This window comes from Homarus americanus, unplaced genomic scaffold (genome assembly GCF_018991925.1).
Source record: "Homarus americanus isolate GMGI-L3 unplaced genomic scaffold, GMGI_Hamer_2.0 scaffold5434, whole genome shotgun sequence".
Taxonomy (NCBI): domain Eukaryota; kingdom Metazoa; phylum Arthropoda; class Malacostraca; order Decapoda; family Nephropidae; genus Homarus; species Homarus americanus.
The window spans coordinates 314,676-331,947 of NW_024722814.1; positions in this window are offsets into that span (position 1 = coordinate 314,676).

Sequence of the window (17,272 nt, forward strand, 5' to 3'; positions counted from 1 at the left end):
GCTTATGACAAATATAAACATTGTATATCTTCTCATTCTCTCGTGTTCTCCCACCAACATACATAGAGAGATAGACACTAACAGCACTGAGAACCGTACTTATATCCCTCCATCAGAGAGAGTATCACCAGCAACACTCGGTCGTGACGTCGCTCTGCTGGACAAGTGAAGAGAAGAGCATGTAATAGGCATCCTCCACGCTCCCTGTTACCTGACCTCAAGCCTTGGTACTATCTCGCAACAGGTTTCTCACTCCTCTGGCTGGCACCTCTGACTAAATATTAATACGTTATAAAGATTTCAGTCATTATCTTAAAATTGTTAAACCATCGGCTATTCAATCATCATTCTTAAGTAATTAAATGCACAGTCAAATGAACCAAAAATAATCATTCTTCCCACCCAATCATCCTGTAGCTTTATCAATTCACACACATACAAAAACCAACTCCTTCACTCATACACGATGAATAAACAATGTAAACCAACTCCTTCACCCATACACGATGAATTAGCAACCATAAACCAACTCCTTCACTCATACACGATGAATTAGCAACCATGAGCCACACCACCGCTTAAAATATTCACTAAAAAGGGGGGAATGTTTTCTCCTTTAACTATTATTAAACCTTAAAGACATCCGAGGCACAGTGAAGGTCGTTACGGTGGACAAAATCAATCATGGGAGAGATAGAAAGTCCCACAATATCGTTTAGCAGAGCCTGGAGATATTTCCCTGAGGCCCAGAGCTGATTTGTAGAGAGAGAGGGGGGGAACGGGCTAGTGCTTCAGTATGCATTTTCTTTTCTTTTACTTTTCGGGGTACAAGATATATATATATATATATATATCTGTGTGTGAGAGAGTGGGAGAGGCGACATGCGAAGAGAATACATCAAAGCGTTGTGAATTTTTCTTGAATGAAACAAAAAACTCCGGCGAGTGAATGGTTAATAGTGGAGGCGAGGTTGTGTAGTGACAGACACACACACAGGTGAAAGCAATAACCTCTTACCCTCGAGGCGGAGATTAACAACAATGTTTACAAATAACACAAAGAAATAATAACTTAAACCCTTGAATAAAAGTGATGACTCTCCAAACACGCGCTTCCATATTGATGATCCTGGAGGGTGACTTGTCCTCTGAGAGCTCAATATCTACCTGTGACACATCTACATGTCAGACGCGGTGAAAAATATGTTTGTTTGTGTGTCTACTTATATGATCATTGTATTCTAGATGAATCGAGTATAATCCTTGGTATAATCCAGATGAGTTATCCCCTTTACAATGGCTCACACTCACAGCTTTAAGGCGCTCCGTTGCCTCGTTTAACGCTAAGGGAATGAAGGGATTCGTCCACTCAGGCAACTATGTCAACAAAAATAACATACTTTTTGCTTCCTCCTTTACGAAATTGTTTCTACTCTCTATACCAACATTTAGAGATCGTCAGTAGAGCCAAGTTACTCAACAATTAGAATTATTCTTAAAAGAAGTTCAGGTTTTTGGAGTGTGGAAAGGTCATTGGCAATTCAGCTCGAGTCTATTGCTGTCAGGTTAAATCTGAGTGGACGGAGCGTGGAGAGTTTGACGATTTTAAGTGATTTGACTGGCTGCTGACTTAGGGGGCTGGGTGAGTGAGAGTGCTTGTGGATGCCTCCCCTGGCTATGAAGTGACAGTAGAGAGAAAAGTGGAGAGTAGTGAAGATATCAGAAAGAATTTTAAGTCTACACAACATGGGGAGGTATAGATTACTACTGAATTTCTTTATTTGCTCTCTCTCTCTCTCTATCTCTCTCTCATGTTCTCATTCCCTCACAATTAAGAAAACAGTTCAGCTCCTCGATTTCTTTTATCAGTTCTCGTTTTCTATATCTGATATCCAAGGTTATGTTCTCAAAGGTAAGATCCGTTTATCTTTACCTCATCCATATTATTTTTAGCTTATCTACGTTAAGTTCCGGAAGACGTTTTTAAAATTATTCCTGAAATAAAGTAAAGTGTCACGTCCTATGTTATAAATAATAGGAAAGCATTGATCGCACGGAACACACAGGCTTGTTTTAGCATAGAGGGACCTTGAACTTTTTGTTGACGTATGAAGAAATGATATAAATAGCTGTAAGTTTATAAATAAGAGATAAAATAAATATTACTAAGCCTTTTAAGGTAGTGAGATTTATTTAGGGAATATATCACGGTAATGCTTAATTAAAAGGTTTTTACTACATGATATAGATGATATATTTATGTACTGCCTGATATAATTAATGTACAAAGGCGGAACATTCTATACAGAAAACTCAGATCAAACGACACTTCTGTCTCGTGCGTGTCTACTTGCTCTTCTGTCATCAAGATTAAATTGCTACATTAATTATAACAACACGTGATACAGTTGCCGATATTGGTTTATTACATCATAATTGTATTAAGTTTAGATAATTCATTAGTTTAGTTGTAATTAAGACTAATATAAAGAGTTTGATTTAATTACAATTATGGTACAGTTGTTAATGTTGTCAGGGGTTAATAAAACATCAGGTCAGTTATATTTCAACGTGTCTACCCATTTTAATAATTTTAATACAACACAAAAAATCATGCAACAATACAGCCAACGGCAGAGGAAAAATAAAACTTCGCTTTTGTAAATGTTTCGGCGTGTGTGTGTGTGTGTTGTATAAAATTCATTTATTTAGCGTCAGTATTCATATAGAACCATGGTGACGTCACGCCTGTCTAGATAAAGCATTGTACACAAACATTATGAATCGAGTTACTAGGTCTTTTATTCTCTCATTATAAAGTATATTAGGTAAAAAATGTGTAATAAACGTGTATATATATATATATATGATGTATGTATCAGTGAGTCTGAAGCACCTGGGTTATGTAACAAGACAGGGAGACGCTCAAGTGGCTAACTTCCTCAGTTAATATTTGGGAATCTTGATGTGAACTTCCTCATATACAGTTACCGAGGATTTTTATTGCGGTAATTATGATGTAAGGTGAAGGTGCTTGGTGCTTACCACGTTATAACTACTTGCTTAGTTCAGAGAAACTCGTCCTGTGTGTTTGTGAGTTTATTATGTGCGAGGTGAGCAGAGGAGGAGGAGGCTAGCGTGTATGTTGAGTGTTATACAGGCGGGGACGTTGAGAATAGTGAACCCCAAACACGACATCTCCTCAGTACCACGTAGCGTTGTGTCAACAGTACAAAGGTTTATTTTAAACTTGACGTGCGTTTTGCAGGCGCGGGACATGAGCGGCTGCAGGTGGCGTCCACACTCACCTTTGTCAACTGTGGACCTAATTTTCTTTTGGTAAAACAAATGTAAGCATCAGGACCCGTAGATCTGAGCCTGGATTCTACAAGATTCGTAGGATGAACATTCACAGTCAACGAAACAGTTATATTTAAGCTAATGCAGAAAATAAACATACAAAAAAAGTTGTGATATTTTACCTAACTCAGATACGTTTACTTAGCATCAGTGATAAGGCATAAACAACGGGCAGAATCTTTTGTCGCTAAGGGAACGCATCAAGTGAAGTTAAACATGACAGATGTAGTACGAGTCAGTTAACAGGAAGGTGTGTACGAGACAGCTTCACCTCACGTCATAATGGCCGCCGTAATGAGTCTCGGTAACTTTACATGACAAAGTTCAGACCAACTCTTGACAATTATCAACTTGATAACTTCAGCTGGACGTCTGACTCCGCCTCAACGTGAAGTCACTCATTCCTCATTTCACTTTATTGTTTATTATTTTTATCGCAAGTTGGAACGCACTTAAGCAAGCACGAATTAGTACACACAACCACACATTATATCCTGGTGTGTTTACCGAGACGACCCTCAAAGTTGTGTCACGTGACTGAAATCATAAATCAGTATATTACCAAATATTTATCCCCCCCAAAAAACATTATGTAGAAAATAAACTTTGATCTTCACTCCCATCTCCACGCTGAGTCCTTATCAAGATAAATCACGAGATAAATGTTGTTATGAAGGTTTGTTGTTGTGTATAATAAACAACTTAAAAGGTTTTCCTGGCCACATAGACCAGGTGTTTCCTTTACTGTTGTTTATTATTTACAGCAAGACTAATGTTTACATCAGTGTGTCCTGCTGTAAAAACATTTGATGTATTATGAGTATAATAATTATTATTAATGATACTATATTTGACATTAAATCATCAACATATGTTTGCAATTACGTTCATCTCGACATATATTTGTAATTATATGAACGTAAATTGTAATAAATATCCAGCCATTACCAGGTACATTATATACAATGACATTAATGGCTGAAATGACTGAACAATCGTGACACTCAGAACAGCACAGACATAAATACAAGAAACATAATATCTGACATCAACAGAATCATCAACATCGTTCTCAAGGCGTCTTAACACACCATATAATAATAACAAACATCATTCTAAATATAATGGCGACTAGATAAGAGATAACGTTTTGCTTCTGATACCAACCAAAAACTGGGTCTTCAAGAATCCTGGACTGTGGAAACCTAGTAAGAGACTAGTCCAGGGAAGAAGGGCGAGAGTATCCAGGGAGATTTTAGTTCAGGGAGGAAGAAGGGTGAGAGTAGCAGTGCAGGGAGATACTAATCCAGGGAGGAAGAATGGTGAAAGGAGCAGTGCAGGGAGAGACTAATCCAGGGAGGAGGAAAGGTGAGCGTATCCAGTTTAGGGAGGAAGAAGGGTGAGAGTAGCGGGAGAGTATAGTTCAGGGAGAAAGAAGGGAGAGAGTAGGAGGGTTTACATAACACCGGGTGTGGTCCTAAAACTGTACTAGTCAGCACAGTAAAAGGAGCAGCAAGTTAAGAGAGATTTAGTTTTTTTTTCACATTTCTCACCAGTGTTACCAAGCCGTGAGTGTGGTTGTTGAGACGTTATATCCACCAGTGTTACCAAGCCGTGAGTGTAGTTGTTGAGAAGTTATATCCACCAGTGTTACCAAGCCGGGAGTGTAGTTATTAAGAAGTTATATCCAAAATTGTTGCCAGACGTTCATGTTGTTGGTCACAGGAAAAAATTATTTATACGAGGGAACAACATCTAACTCTCGATACATCATATTTCTAAATGAATAAATAGTAAATAAATTAAGCTGTTTTTGAAGACTGTCGTTCAGTATTATAGTTCAACTTATGTCGGGTCTTTGGTGTCAATAATATATTTACAGGGAAGGAAATATTTGTCGTTCACTATCAAGCGTGTTAACAAATTATCACGAGGTGTTTCTCTCCTACTGGGATACTTATAAATCAAAATATTTTTTCTCCCCCTACAAGTACTTGCTTCTCCCTCCCCTACACTATCTTCTCCCTCCCCTACACTATCTTCTCCCTCCCCTACACTATCTTCTCCCTCCCCTACACTATCTTCTCCCTCCCCTACACTATCTTCTCCCTCCCTACTATCTTCTCCCTCCCCTACACTCTCCCCTACTCTTCTCCCTCACACTATCTTCTCCCTCCCCTACACTATCTTCTCCCTCCCCTACACTATCTTCTCCCTCCCCTACACTATCTTCTCCCTCCCCTACACTATCTTCTCCCTCCCCTCTCTTCCCTCACACCATCTTCTCCCTCCCCTACCCTTCTCCTCTACACTATCTTCTCCCTCCCCTACACTATCTTCTCCCTCCCCACCTTCTCCCTCCCTGTCTTCCTCCCCTACTATCTTTCCCTCCCCTACACTTCTCCCTATCTTCTCCCTCCCTACACTATCTTCTCCCTCCCCTACACTATATTTTCCCTCCCCTACTCTTCTCCCTCTTCTCTTCCCTCCCTACACTATCTTCTCCCCTCCCTACACTATCTTCTCCCTCCCCTACTATCTTCTCCCTCCCCTACACTATCTTCTCCCTCCTCTACACTATCTTCTCCCTCCCCTACACCTATCTTCTCCCTCCTACACTTCTTCTCCCTCTCCCTACTCCTCTCCCCTTCTCTCCTCCCTACTATCTTCTCCCTCCCCTACACTATCTTCTCCCTCCTCTTCTTTCTCACTTTCTTCTTTCTCCCTACACTTTCCTCCACTATCTTCCCTCCCTACACTATCTTCTCCCTCACCACTATCTTCTCCCTCCCCTACACTATCTTCTCCCTCCCCTACACTATCTTCTCCCTCCCCTACACTATCTTCTCCCTCCCCTACACTATCTTCTCCCTCCCCTACACTATCTTCTCCCTCCCCTACACTATCTTCTCCCTCCCCTACACTTTCTCCCAGATAAGCAGCTCCTTCCTTTCCTCCCTCATCCCCGCTTCTGAGTACGGCGATATGGCACGTCTCAACTGCCTGTATCCGACACCCTCACGTACTATAAGGCGGCCGCTCTGGGGACCCAAGTTTATAACCCGCACACCCTGCCAGCACAGCCTGTTGTTCCGGGGGACTTCACATACTGGGGAACTAGACAGAGGAATTAGACAGAGATGGATAAAGAGGCAGAAGAGATAGAGAGAAAAAATAAACTAAGAATCAACAGTTATCAGGGATATAGTCTCTCGTGATTAACTTCCATCTTGTTTAATAATACGTGACAAGTCTTTAATTTAGTCTGCACCTGGAGGATTCTGCAACACTGATTAACTGCCACTCACGCTGGAGGTTATCAAGACTAAGTAGGTGTCCAGTGTTTAAACTTGAGATAGACTTTAAGTAGTTCTCATCTGGTAAAAGCTTTCTGAGTGTTCTCCATTCATGGGAGTTCTGTGAGTGATGTATCTCCAGGTTCTCTCATATCGAAGGTTAATTAAGGCTTGATATATCTCTTGATTACTTTGTGTTAAAGGACTTAAGTTCTACAGAATATAAAGATAGACACAGATTTCTTCAACTCCCTCCATCTACAGCAGATGTTTATGCCTTCTGTCTAAATACGCAACTAAATCCTATTGATTATTTTATAAAAATTATTGGACCGCTTAAGCTTCAGATTATTTTTTTTAGAAGACTTGATCTTTATTCATTCCTGTGACAGCATCCCCCACATATTGTGTTACCAATATTGAAAACAAATAGTTGTAAAATTGTTCCTTTTTTTTCATGTTATAATTTCATTTTCTCTTAAATTAGTTTTGCTTTCAACACCTTTTTTTTGTAATATTCTTTGAGGAGGAAGCAATATATACACTCCACGTCTCACCCCAGAGTCAATCACAGTGGTTGCAATATCACTGTCAAGATATATTGCACGATAAATTGACTATGTGCAAGTGTAGACAAAAAGAACTCGACAGGGAGGGAGTGTTAGCAGCGCCTGTCTCATAATTAACTAAGAAATCAATTTGTGGTTTGGAAAGAAATCGTAGACTTTTAATTGCTACCTCTATGTAATGTTGTCACGTCTCCATCTACCCCTATATCCTTCCATACACTACCTCCCTCCCTACCTCACTAATGATAAAATGTATCGCGAGAATCAACTGCATTGTAAAAAACTGTATAGAATAAAAAAGTTTAATGAACAAAGAAAATATTTGTATCATGTGGATTAACTTCTATTTAATTTATTGTCAGGAATGCATCAACTTGTTTGTTTTTGTTTGTGTCAAGAATCTCCAGCGTAAAGAATAACAAATAAGACTCCGCGAATACCAAGTTACTCCCCCAAATCCTTCCTGAGAGCACCTTGACAATCTCTCTCTCTCTAAGGGAAGACCCGACTCCTTCATAAAACTTGCCTAGATCCTTCTCGCGCTGTCTCAGCCAAGGATCTTCTCTTTACTGTCCCGTATGCATGGTCTTAGGATTATTCTTTTACCTTCCTGTTATATCTGAGAGTTTTTCCTTGCTTGTCCTTCCAGAGTCCCTCCATGTCCTTCCAGAGTCCTTCTTCCATGTCCTTCTAGAGTTATTCTTCCATGTCCTTCAAAAGTCCTTCCATGTCCTTCCAGAGTTCTTCCTTCACGTCCTCCCAGAGTCCTACCTCCACATTTTCAGGATCCTTAACTATTACTCATATCGTAAGTCCTCGCTGAATGATGAGTACATGAAGAAATAACACAACAGTCAATTGGGTGATTAATCTAACACCATTTGACAGATTAAAGAGAGGATCAAGTGTCGCATCAAATTACTAAATTAATCCAGCATTGACCGAATGTTTCATTAATACCAACTCTTGCTTATGACAGTAATGGATTACCTTCGGGTTGGTCCTCCCTACATTGTGATAATAAGTGGGTTCCTCAGGTTATCGCCATGGGTTCGCCTCCCTGTTCCTTCTTTGACAGTACAGTATTACACCTTCAGGATTTTGTAACGTGAACATCCTAATGATTGACTGAAGGGCGGCTGTAGCTACCCTGTGGTCAAGTTAGTGGAGTTAACTTTTGCCTTTATCATTTACATTGAGGTTCTTTTCTCAATTCCCCCAAGTAACTGCATGATAAACTCTTCAACACGGACTCTAACCTGTAAATTGATTATAAAATGTAAATCGCTGTTGGACGTATCAGAAGAGCTTCGTATTGTAGGATAGTGACTCTCTCTATCAACAAATACCGAACTGCTTTGCTTTCTGGACGTATTCGACTTTCAACTCACTAATTACGTAATATATAACATCTTTAAAATTTATCTTTTTTATAATGGCCGCAATTAAATAACACAATTTGTAAATCTGGTTTCAATAAAAGTGATTTGAAAACCAGAGTTCAATATAGCTTTTGGAGGAAGGCGACTGAAGTAATGGTGATTTTAAGAGGATGTGAGTGTGTGATGGGGTAAGGGGCAATGAGGAGGAAGGTAATGGGGTGTACCTATTACTGGGGTGAGGGGCAATGAGGAGGAAGGTAATGGGGTGTACCTATTACTGGAGTGAGGGGCAATGAGGAGGAAGGTAATGGGGTGTACCTATTACTGGTGTGAGGGGCAATGAGGAGGAAGGTAATGGGGTGTACCTATTACTGGGGTGAGGGGCAATGAGGAGGAAGGTAATGGGGTGGTGTACTCTACCTATTGCTGGGAGGGGGGAGGGGGGGGGCAGGGGAAGGTGACAGAATGGTAGGGAGATATTTCACAACAAATGCTTATACGATGACTAAGGATAAATAATTGGCATATAAATTAAGTCACAATGATCAGGGTAGTATAAGCTAGGGGGAGGAAAATTACAATAAATCATTAATGAACTGGTATTATTATCCCACTCCACCAGGTACACCATCCCACTCCACCAGGTACACCATCCCACTCCACCAGGTACACCATCCCACTCCACCAGGTACACCATCCCACTCCACCAGGTACACCATCCCACTCCACCAGGTACACCATCCCACTCCACCAGGCACACCATCCCACTCCACCAGGTACACCATCCCACTCCACCAGGTACACAATAAATTTGTTTGTTTTTTACACTGACAAATTTACGCTTCGAAATTTAATTCAGGAAATATTTACTTCCACTGTTCCATTATAGTGATGGATGATGGGCCAGCGTTCACCTCTCTCGATTCTCTGCTGCTCCTCCTTCTTCTTCTTCTTCTTCTCTCTCTCCTTCTCCTCCCTCCTTCCTTTATCTCTGGCATTATTATCTCCTCATTTCTTTAATCTGTTCGTTATTTCATGCCTTCATCAAATCCCTTTATTATTCTTTTAATTTCTCCTCGTTCTTTCTTCACTCTCTTACATCACCCTCCTTCGTCCTCTCACTCCTTCACCATTTCCCTCACTTCCTCTTCCACGCTCTTTCCTCAACACTTCTTCTTTAATTTCTCCTCCACTACCCCATCATCATTATTTCCCTATCCCTTTCAGCTACGGGATTTACTTGTATCTTTCTTTCCTCTCCTACTTCATTTTCCTTGTCTCGATCTATCTACCTACGTCTTTCTACCCATTCCTCATCCCTTTCCCTACCTCTTTCCCCTCCCTTCCTTGTTCTTCTAACCCTGGCATAGACCTTTCCCTTTCCTCCCCATCCTTGTATGTCTCTCCTTTCCTTCCCTTTCCTCTCCCATTACCCTCAGATAATATATGAATCTTTAGACGTGGAGATAATGATGAGTCATCGTGAGTCAGCATTTATTACATTCATGAGCTGTGAGCTTTGGAGACATGATTCACTGACCTACAATTTTATAGGTTATTTTTGCCATTATATGAGATTTCTTTTTAATACAACCTGAGTAGGGAATCTCAAAGATGTAAAGATATATATTGGGAGGAATTTGTATATATATATGAAGGATTATGAGACGTACCATAACAATGATGTGGATAATGGAGAAAGGGGCATAAACACCCAGAAGCAACACTACTGCATCAATATGTTATATAATTATCAAGTGAAGACACCATTAAATAGAATCACTATGACAATAATATTTATTTATTTGTGATGGTGGAGACTCATAGTTCACACTCTTTAACACCGTCTTGTTCTACCTTATCCTCACGCCTCTTAAACTCGGCCCACGACACAAATTCTTTCCCCTAAAACCTGCCAATACCGTCAGGGAAGGTGAGCTAAGTTATCACACTGGTGTGCGATGTACGAGCAGAGGTGAAGCAGAAGTGGTATTGTGAATTGTTTTTTGGTGCGGCGGGAAATATTTTTATTGGCGGGGCACTTGTGAGAGGCTGGGTCAGGCGAGAGAGGGGAGCTGGCAAGGGGAAGGGATGAAGCACGGGAGGAGGGTGAGGTAGGGATAAACGGAGAGGGAAGGGAGAGGGATAGGGAAGGGAGAGGGAGAGGGCCAGAGGTTGAGAGAAGGGAAGAGGGTGATGCAGGGGACAATATCTGTCAACATTTTGAGGTCTTGGAATCATATATACACATCTCACTTTACAATACATATAGTCATAATAATATTTCCACAGTAGGCAGCCACACACGCATCAACAGTACAGCATTTACCGATTGCCTCGTAAATTGTAAGTAGATTACATATGCATATTGAGGACGGTATTGGCCGAGAGTTCAGAGTTCCCGCTTGGGATTCCAACCCCTGCCAGACGTTGTTCATGTATCCAGGGGACTCCACCTCACATTCACCAGCACACGACCCAGGTGTAATTGGATGCTGGATTGTTCTGAAATGAAATCCTCAGACCACGAGGCTCTCCGACTCCGTGTCAGGCCAGCTTATGGGTTTTCATCTACTGTGTACAGCTGGAGACCCAGAGCAGTGTTACGAAGACTGGTCCAGCGTCCGCCTGCTGTAGCAATGTGTTAAATAAACTAAATCCTTTAAATATATTATTTATCTTCCGAAAACATGCAACATAACGTGTCATACATAAAACCAGGAACATCTGACACTTGATAGTTTATAAAAAAAGTAGCTAAGAATAGCGAAGAAAAACTGAAATATGTATTTCAGTGAGAGCAGTTGATAACAGATGAATGATGAAACAAAGAGAACCAAAAATACGAAGAATTGTGGCTACACGTCACCATTTTTCACTAGCAGGTCACATCACACTGCCACCCTGACTGTCGAGACTCTCTAGAGCGTGGACTGGGCCTTAAGATACTTAAAGATACCGTGAGTCGTGTGTAAATATGTGTCTTTTTACTGTATGTGGTGCTCCTGCGTGTACGTATTACTGTTTTTGTAAGCGTTTACAGTGATCACATATGTGCGTATGAACACATGTCACTGTTCATAATTCTGTATTATTATCTGAGTTCATTTTTCTTTATGAGCAGACTTATGTATACGTTCATGCATACATATGTATATATATATACTGTACACTGCGTATGCTTAGTATATTAGCGTGTGTGTGTCAGTATACTGATGTTGATAAATCTTCCATGTGTCTCGTAATAATATAATAAACTTGTGGAAATTAAGGCGATTACAGAAGACAATGTGAGCATTCCCCTCTGACCCCGGCCCTTGCCAGCTGTGTTAGAGAGTGGGAGGTGAAGGACGCAGAGAGGGGAGGTGAGGAGAGGAGGAAGAGTATGCAGGGGAGAGAACATGGACCCGGAAGAGGGACGGAGGAAACTGAATAGAGGGGAAGTAGAAAGAGAGAGAGAGGAGATGGAATAGAGGAGGAGTCAAGAGATAAGAGACAGAATTTAGGAGAAAGAAAAACAGAGAATAGGAATTATGAAACGTAAAGAGAGAAGGAAGCGGTGAGATTAAGCGTAAAGAACATTTGGTAGGAGAATAAAAGATATATACAGAGGAGAGGAGTAACACTCTCTCTCTCTCTCTCTCTCTCTTTGTTGACACAGCCTGCATGATGGTGGCGTAAGGCAAACACCCACGATGCTTGTTGACAAATTTTATTCAAGCTTGGACTGGATTAACCAAATACAATCTCTGGATATGTGAAGTTAATTAAGGGGCGATGGTCACGGGGGTAATTTTACTTTATGTTTGAACTTCATGATGAAATAACCTTGGAGAACGGTGTGTGTGTGTTGGTGGTGCAGGCAGTGGTTAGGTGGTGGTGTGGGACGCGGCGAAGCTGTTTGGGGATAAATTGATGAATCCAATACCTCTAGGAATGTTACCTGTTTGTTGTATGAGGCAGTGGTGGTGAGGATAAAGAGATGACGAGACAGAAAGAGAGACAAAATCTTCCGTCAAGTATACAGGATATAAAGGAATGAGGTGGGCGATAAGAGGATAAGAGACGGGTATTCACGGTGGGAGGGAAGGAGGGAGGGAGCGGCCTGGAAGAGGATGTAAGAGAGTTTAAAGTTTTAGTGGCGAGAGTGAGTGTAGAGGCGAGTTGGAGCCACTGTATATCTTATCTTGTTGAGGCAGAGGATGTGGCTCAGTGATTTACGTGAGATAAACAACGTAAACTCGACTTGAAACCTACGTGAAGTACATAATTCCCCCCTCCCCCCTTCTCTTCTCTTCTCTGACAAACTCGTACTGTCTACTGCCATATAAGAAACAGTAATATTAAATAAGACTTGAATAATGTGCTCGTAAGTCCGCTAAGGGTGATTATTTTTCTAGATTTTACCACAAAGGGATCTGTCAGTATACTAAGAAAAAAGAACAATCAAATATTATCTGTATCCAGTTAACGAAGAGCCAATGTACAAAAGTTTTTCAAGCAATAAAATGTTTGGTGGTGGGCGCTTCAGGTGGGACTTATTGAGTTATTTAATAGTCCAGGACCCAAGCCAGCCTTCATCACCTCAATCCTAGCTGGAAATAATTGGTGGTGGGGAAGTGTTGGGAGTCCTGGTGAGCCACACGAGTAAAAGACTCGGTAATGGGAGACTAACATGAACCCAGACGATAATGAATACAAGTTCAGGGAGAGAAGTAGACTCATGCACGTTATATAGAGTTATTCAAGACTCTTTTCTGTGGACCATGAAGGCAGAAGAACAATGAAAACTAGGATAAAATATTCTGTTGTTTGTGATGATAACTATAACTGATAATTGAACTTTAGCATAAGGTTAAAGTAAGTTAGATTAGGTTAGGTTAGGGTAAGTTATGTTAGGTGAGAAATAAAAATACAATTAAGAGTTATAGTAAAAATATATCAGCTTGAAAATATATTGAATCATACAATTAGTTAAAGGAAAATAATACGGGAACAAAATTCTTTAAAATTATTGAAAATTATGATAAAAAAAAATTTCAAAATAAACACCAAACAAAAAATCGATAGGTTAAAGATGATGTAAATAAACTAACATATAACATTATTGACGATTAAAAACGACAGCGAGTCTCAGATTTAGGAGGAAAGACTCTTGAAAAGTGTAAATATGGTGGTGTTATATTGAGAGTCTGTGAGGGGTCGGGGGAGTGTTATAGACTCACTGAAGGCTGTGACCTGTGATAATGTGAGGGCGGGGATACTGATGCTCCCCGCCCATGGTAGTGTTCCCCGCCCATGGTAGTGTTCCCCGCCCATGGTAGTGTTCCCCGCCCATGGTAGTGTTCCCCGCCCATGGTATAATAAATAAACCTCAACAGGAAAAGTTCAGTTCAGGAGGTTAGGTTAGGTTCAGGAGGTTGTGGTAAACTGTGTAAGAAAATGTCCCTGTTGGCGGCACCTTCAGGGGAGGAGGGCGGGACACCTCCTCATTATGGTGACTTTTATCGTCTTTAGTATTGCAAGTGTCGCTGTCACGGCTGATGAGACCCACGAGGAGATGGACACACGCACACACACACACAGAACAGGAAGGGAAGGGGGAGTAAGACCCAGGTAATGATGATGGAGAGAGAGAGACGGGGGGGGGGCTCAGAGCTTCGTCAAGGCTCCACTAACTTGAGAATTTTCCTATACGATAAAAAACCTCAAAGACCTCCTGTAAATTTTTTGATGGAGGTGCTGGTGGGTACAAGACCTCGGTGTTGTTGGGGGTGAGAACGATGGTGTTTAGTGTTGGAGATGTTGTTGGGGGGTGAGAAAGGTGATGTTTAGTGTTAGAGATGATGTTGGGGATGAGAAAGGTGATGTTTAGTGTTGGAGATGATGTTGGGGATGAGAACGATGATGTTTGGAGTTGGAGATGGGTGTATGCCTGTCTGTCTGTCTGTCCTCAACTGCCCTCCTTCTATTATCAATTGTATCTAGAAATATGTAGGAATCGGTAACTTGTGAAATATAACTTAATATACTAAACCCTGAAATTTTTACAGAACCATTTAAAGAATATTGTGAAACATTAGATAATTTAAAAGCTAATTATTAAACAAAGCAAAAAGTGGATTAACACAGCCAGTCGAATTAGTTACATTTATATATCATTTGTTTACTAGTTTGTGGTAGTACAAAGGCTTCGACATCAAGGAATAAGTTAGCCAGAGATTAACATTGTCAGAGATATTGATTTTTTTTCTCTAGACGAAGTATAGTAAGCAGAATTATATACATCTCCCTGAGGCTATAATTACGCGGATGATATTCACTCGCTAATCATCCTGGTGTAATTATCATCCCTGAGACACGAGGAACGAGTCTCGCGTGAGTCTTTTACTGATAAGCTGCTCATTATTTGACTGACTTTAACATGAAACGCGTTGTGGTAGCTCTGCCCCCTTTTGCCTTAACTGTACTAACTTCTGGCCAGAGGAAGACGCGTTTAGTTTTATTTCCTTTATTTTTTTTTGTAAGTTTGGGCTCTTATTTACATGTTTTATCAGTCTTTGTGTCAAATAAGTTACACAATGCCAGTAAAGTTGGGTATTTGCCGATTACGAAAAATTGTAGCTATTTTGGTAGTTATTTTTGAGTCGAGTTAAAGACCAGAATCACACGTAAAGTCCAAATAGGGTGAATTTTGATTAGGTATGTCACAGACTTTGGGACGATATTTTAAGATAATTGGTATGAACGTTTTAAACTGTCTAAGGATGATTTAATTTAATTTTGGATATCTCTCAAAAGCAGCAGATGGCAGGTCAAGGTCAGATGCTTTAGTGTGTCTGTAAACAAACCTTAAAGACGTATAAGACATTAACGACTAGATTGGGAGGTTTTGAACTGAAGTAACGCAATGAACTAATTTCTAAGAACGTCAATGAAAAGTTAGTGTGAAGTCCTGGCCAAGCTGGTGTTTTATGGCGGCTAAGTTGATACCTAACATAAAGGGAATGTGACTGTTGGATTTGATTTTATTAAAATGAAAAAAAAAAATACAATGTTCAAATTAAATAATCTACTCAAGAAAAATAAATTAGTTTGGATTAATTAGTCTAAGAAATAATTATTATAGCTCCTGTGATCTCTTGAGCATTGTAGATAATTTAATTCCGACTCATTTACCTAATGGTTGAGTGTGTCGCAAGATTTTCTCCTGTCAGATGAATGGTTGTGTCATCGAAAGCTGTAATTAAGGGAATACTTAATAAATTGTTGTAATGAGGCCCACACGCGTTGATTTGAATGTTCTTATCATTAAAAGCTGATTCGGTAATTATTAACGGTTAAAATATTCATGAGGATTACAAGAGCTGCTGTTGTTAACCTTCCAATGGATAAGTTAAATTATTTGACAGGTTAAATTCAGGTATGCGATATATAAACTTACCTAACCTAACCAACTTGATATGCCAGAGAAAATGAAGCATGCCATGGAATTCCAGCATCATTACACTCGGCAACAAAAAAGATTGACTAGAATCATCTCACTGAACTGGATGATGATGGTGAAGGCAGCAGCAGGAGCAGACAACCATCTCCCAGACCTCCAGGAAGAGAATAAGGAGATAACTTTCACCATCCCCGGACCAAGATAGAGAAAGACAAACGGATAGACCAGCAGACTTGGAAACATTATGAATTTATCTCTTTATTTACACCAACGGAAGCTAACCAAAATACAATGGACCTAAAGAAAAGACGAAGACAAAAAAATCTGACATTGATGAACCACATAAGTGAAAAATGATAGGATGTATATCGTGAAATACAATGAAAATAAATGGAACAACTCATCGTCTACAAGAAATGATTTTAAACTCCTTGAAATACACAGCTAAAACTCCCAGGGAAGAAACAAAAGCTTTATAAAACTGATCAAGAGGATATATCGTGATGTATAGACTCCAGGAAGGCCGGCTAGACAACGAGGAGCAAAACAAAGGTAAGGTGAAAATATCCTGACGGGAGTTTCAACATGAGTGACCAGAGGCAGGCAGCCGTCCAGCCCCACCACTACGCATGTGAGCAAAAAGTTTCAGAGGATCCGTAACAAATCTCTCATTGTCTCGTATATTTTCTGTTTTACTGACTTCCAGGATCGAGACTGTCATTGGTTGACTTTATCAATCAACAAGAACAGCTTATTATATTATTGGAAACTTGTGTGTAGGAGAGTTATGGTGACAGTTGGGAGTAAAAAAAAAAAAAGGTTCGAGCTCTGGGTTAACAATACTGGTAGACGCAATCACAAGCAACTGTCATAACCCATAACCAAGCCCGTCATCATGGAAGATATTGTAATACTATCAAGAACTAAACACAACCTCCTACCCTTAAATAACATGAAGAAGAAAAACACAAAAACAACCAAGCAAACAAAACGAAGAAATAAATAATAAGCGAAGACAATAAACACTTAACTAAAAAAAAATAAACAATAAATGAAATGATGAAATATAAGTGGAACGTTTACTTCAACTTCTCAAGTGAAACGTAACACCATTCTTGAGACGCACAAAAGCTTCCTAAAACCCCAGGTTCGTGTTTCTCTTCTCTTTCTCGTATGATATATATTCTTGTCTTGCTCTCTTTACTTTGGAGGAAAGAT